This window comes from Schistocerca americana, unplaced genomic scaffold (assembly GCF_021461395.2).
Source record: "Schistocerca americana isolate TAMUIC-IGC-003095 unplaced genomic scaffold, iqSchAmer2.1 HiC_scaffold_137, whole genome shotgun sequence".
Taxonomy (NCBI): Eukaryota; Metazoa; Arthropoda; class Insecta; order Orthoptera; family Acrididae; genus Schistocerca; species Schistocerca americana.
The window spans coordinates 510,001-515,000 of NW_025725449.1; the positions used below are offsets into that span (position 1 = coordinate 510,001).

Consider the following 5,000-nt stretch of genomic DNA (forward strand, 5'->3'; position numbering starts at 1 on the left):
TTAAGCCGCAGGCTCCACTCCTGGTGGTGCCCTTCCGTCAATTCCTTTAAGTTTCAGCTTTGCAACCATACTTCCCCCGGAACCCAAAAGCTTTGGTTTCCCGGAGGCTGCCCGCCGAGTCATCGGAGGAACTGCGGCGGATCGCTGGCTGGCATCGTTTATGGTTAGAACTAGGGCGGTATCTGATCGCCTTCGAACCTCTAACTTTCGTTCTTGATTAATGAAAACATACTTGGCAAATGCTTTCGCTTCTGTTCGTCTTGCGACGATCCAAGAATTTCACCTCTAACGTCGCAATACGAATGCCCCCGCCTGTCCCTATTAATCATTACCTCGGGTTCCGAAAACCAACAAAATAGAACCGAGGTCCTATTCCATTATTCCATGCACACAGTATTCAGGCGGGCTTGCCTGCTTTAAGCACTCTAATTTGTTCAAAGTAAACGTGCCGGCCCACCGAGACACTCACTCAAGAGCACCCTGGTAGGATTGCAACGGGGTCCGCCTCGGGACGCACGAGCACGCACGAGGCGCGTCGCACGCCTTCGGCTCGCCCCACCGGCAGGACGTCCCACGATACATGCCAGTTAAACACCGACGGGCGGTGAACCAACAGCGTGGGACACAAATCCAACTACGAGCTTTTTAACCGCAACAACTTTAATATACGCTATTGGAGCTGGAATTACCGCGGCTGCTGGCACCAGACTTGCCCTCCAATAGATACTCGTTAAAGGATTTAAAGTGTACTCATTCCGATTACGGGGCCTCGGATGAGTCCCGTATCGTTATTTTTCGTCACTACCTCCCCGTGCCGGGAGTGGGTAATTTGCGCGCCTGCTGCCTTCCTTGGATGTGGTAGCCGTTTCTCAGGCTCCCTCTCCGGAATCGAACCCTGATTCCCCGTTACCCGTTACAACCATGGTAGGCGCAGAACCTACCATCGACAGTTGATAAGGCAGACATTTGAAAGATGCGTCGCCGGTACGAGGACCGTGCGATCAGCCCAAAGTCATTCAGAGTCACCAAGGCAAACGGACCGGACGAGCCGACCGATTGGTTTTGATCTAATAAAAGCGTCCCTTCCATCTCTGGTCGGGACTCTGTTTGCATGTATTAGCTCTAGAATTACCACAGTTATCCAAGTAACGTGGGTACGATCTAAGGAACCATAACTGATTTAATGAGCCATTCGCGGTTTCACCTTAATGCGGCTTGTACTGAGACATGCATGGCTTAATCTTTGAGACAAGCATATGACTACTGGCAGGATCAACCAGGGAGCTGCGTCAACTAGAGCTGAGCAGCCGGCCGCCCGGGAGTGTGTCCCGGGGGCCCGCGCGAACACGCAAGCGTCCGCTCAATTATTCTGCAAACAGGAGGAGGCTGAGCTCCCCTGCACAATACACCTCGAAACCCTCTCAGGTCCCGGCGGCGCGCAGCGCCGTCCTAAGTACTTGGTCGGGTTCGAGAGAGGCGCAATCGCCCGGAGTTTGGCGAGTAGACGCTTTAGGTGCGACCACCCGTGCTCCCAACTGAGCTTGCCGCTGCCGACAGAGGCCCGGGAGCGTGCTGTCGTGGCATTGCCGGCGGGAGACAACACGCGCCACCTACGGTGACCGGCAGCTCCAACGCCAGCGCCACAGAAGGACAAAAGCCCCACTTGGGTGCCGAAGCGAACTCTCCCAGCACAGCGCACGCGCCAACACGTCCGCACAGCTGCGATACAAACCACCTGCGAGAACCGCAGAGGCGACCGAGCAGCAGACGGCGTCGCGGCGCCGAGCGCCGGGCGGCGGCGCATCCTCAGCGCACACAGTCCTCAATCGGACCAGCACACTGCAGATGTCCACCGCGCTTCGCACCGGGCCCGCGAGGACCTACTTTGGCCGCACGGCGCCGCGTGCAGGGTGCGCCGGCGCGCAGCTGCGCCGCCTGCCGCCTCCGTCGGCCGGCGCGCCTGCCACTGGCCGCCCCCACCAGCCGGCTGTAGCGCGTGCGCCCACGCACCGCGCGGCCAGCACGCCGGGAGGCCCCCCCTCACCGGCCGGGGACGGTCCCACCCAGCCACCGCCGCGTATCGCTTCACACCCAGATGCCATTCACGTTCGTGGGCATGGTGGGTATCGCTGGAACAACCGGTTGGTAGCTCAACCGATCGTCGCCATCACTGATTCACCTCTAGCGAGAACAACCGCACCACAACGGTTTACCAGTTGTTCATTTGCATAACGTCACCAGCAAACGTAGGCGTCCATCGCCATTTGCAAATTCAACGATTGTTGCATGCCTGTGTCAGGTGTCACGACACACTATGTCTGCCCACATACACGCAACAACATGTGCACGCTTCGCGAACACGTGGAAGGTGGCCCCCGTACGTATGCGATGTCCATTGCGCGAACGACTGTCAACCGGCCTCTGTCGCATGTCGCAGATGTGGAACGCAGTGCACCATGCTATCACGGTGTGTGAGAAGAGACGACTACGTCTGACAACACGCGCCACTACATCAACAGACGGCTCATGCTGATCGCCATCCAGGGCATACCACACTGCAATCCAGCTCTTATAGGGAGACGACACGTAGCTGAGTGCACAACATTTGGACCGCATGGTTCGCCGTTGTTGGCGCAGTCGTTGTACGGTCACATGTACCACGATGTATCATTCAGTACATGAGGACCAATGTGCAGTACAGTGTGTGATTTGGACGTACAACATCAGCGGACAGTTGACACAGGCCGTACCACAGCGTAGGCTAAGTGCTTCGCACATGCGAATGCCAATGAACAACTGCAAATGCCAATGAACAACTGCAAAGGGCATTGAGCATGTACGTCCTGCTGCCATCCACATTACAGTGTATAGCTGCAAGGTGTTTAACATGAAGCGATACACTGGGGACCGGGCAGTGCGAGTAGCAAACTATATTGCGGGGGTTGCAGTTAGGCAACACTACACTAATTTAACGCGTCGTATGACAATTACAGAGCAGGTTAAGGCCCAACGTGTGTTGGGTTAAGGCCCAACGTGTGTTGGGTTAAGGCCCAACGTGTGTTGGGTTAAGGCCCAACGTGTGTTGGGTTAAGGCCCAACGTGTGTTGGGTTAAGGCCCAACGTGTGTTGGGTTAAGGCCCAACGTGTGTTGGGTTAAGGCCCAACGTGTGTTGGGTTAAGGCCCAACGTGTGTTGGGTTAAGGCCCAACGTGTGTTGGGTTAAGGCCCAACGTGTGTTGGGTTAAGGCCCAACGTGTGTTGGGTTACGTTAAGGGGCAATGTGGGTTACGTTAAGGGGCAATGTGGGTTACGTTAAGGGGCAATGTGGGTTACGTTACGGCGCAATATAGGTTACGTTACGGCGCAATATAGGTTACGTTAAGGCGCAATATCGGTTACGTTAAGGCGCAATACAGGTTACGTTAAGGCGCAATACAGGTTACGTTAAGGCGCAATACAGGTTACGTTAAGGCGCAATACAGGTTACGTTAAGGCGCAATACAGGTTACGTTAAGGCGCAATACAGGTTACGTTAAGGCGCAATGCAGGTTACGTTAAGGCGCAATACAGGTTACGTTAAGGCGCAATACAGGTTACGTTAAGGCGCAATACAGGTTACGTTAAGGCGCAATACAGGTTACGTTAAGGCGCAATACAGGTTACGTTAAGGCGCAATACAGGTTACGTTAAGGCGCAATACAGGTTACGTTAAGGCGCAATACAGGTTACGTTAAGGCGCAATACAGGTTACGTTAAGGCGCAATACAGGTTACGTTAAGGCGCAATACAGGTTACGTTAAGGCGCAATACAGGTTACGTTAAGGCGCAATACAGGTTACGTTAAGGCGCAATACAGGTTACGTTAAGGCGCAATACAGGTTACGTTAAGGCGCAATACAGGTTACGTTAAGGCGCAATACAGGTTAGGTTAAGGCGCAATACAGGTTAGGTTAAGGCGCAATACAGGTTAGGTTAAGGTACGACATAGGTTAGGTTAAGGTACGACATAGGTTAGGTTAAGGTACGGCATAGGTTAGGTTAAGGTACGACATAGGTTAGGTTAAGGTACGACATAGGTTAGGTTAAGGTACGACATAGGTTAGGTTAAGGTACGACATAGGTTAGGTTAAGGTACGACATAGGTTAGGTTAAGGTACGACATAGGTTAGGTTAAGGTACGACATAGGTTAGGTTAAGGTACGACATAGGTTAGGTTAAGGTACGACATAGGTTAGGTTAAGGTACGACATAGGTTAGGTTAAGGTACGACATAGGTTAGGTTAAGGTACGACATAGGTTAGGTTAAGGTACGACATAGGTTAGGTTAAGGTACGACATAGGTTAGGTTAAGGTACGACATAGGTTAGGTTAAGGTACGACATAGGTTAGGTTAAGGTACGACATAGGTTAGGTTAAGGTACGACATAGGTTAGGTTAAGGTACGACATAGGTTAGGTTAAGGTACGACATAGGTTAGGTTAAGGTACGACATAGGTTAGGTTAAGGTACGACATAGGTTAGGTTAAGGTACGACATAGGTTAGGTTAAGGTACGACATAGGTTAGGTTATGGTACGACATAGGTTAGGTTAAGGTACGACATAGGTTAGGTTAAGGTACGACATAGGTTAGGTTAAGGTACGACATAGGTTAGGTTAAGGTACGACATAGGTTAGGTTAAGGTACGACATAGGTTAGGTTAAGGTACGACATAGGTTAGGTTAAGGTACGACATAGGTTAGGTTAAGGTACGACATAGGTTAGGTTAAGGTACGACATAGGTTAGGTTAAGGTACGACATAGGTTAGGTTACGGTACGACATAGGTTAGGTTACGGTACGACATAGGTTAGGTTACGGTACGACATAGGTTAGGTTACGGTACGACATAGGTTAGGTTACGGTACGACATAGGTTAGGTTACGGTACGACATAGGTTAGGTTACGGTACGACATAGGTTAGGTTACGGTACGACATAGGTTAGGTTACGGTACGATATAG

The 5,000-nt window shown here is 52.0% G+C and overlaps 1 non-coding gene across 1 annotated transcript in view; it reads right to left on the reverse strand.

Moving 5' to 3' along the window:
* LOC124566099 overlaps positions 1 to 1,283 on the reverse strand; it is a 1,910-nt gene extending 627 nt beyond the window's left edge. Inside the window, exon 1 of the ribosomal RNA XR_006970773.1 lies at positions 1 to 1,283. This exon is cut by the window's left edge and continues 627 nt beyond it. This is a non-coding gene — a ribosomal RNA (small subunit ribosomal RNA).
* Between the last annotated feature and the right edge of the window lie 3,717 nt (positions 1,284 to 5,000).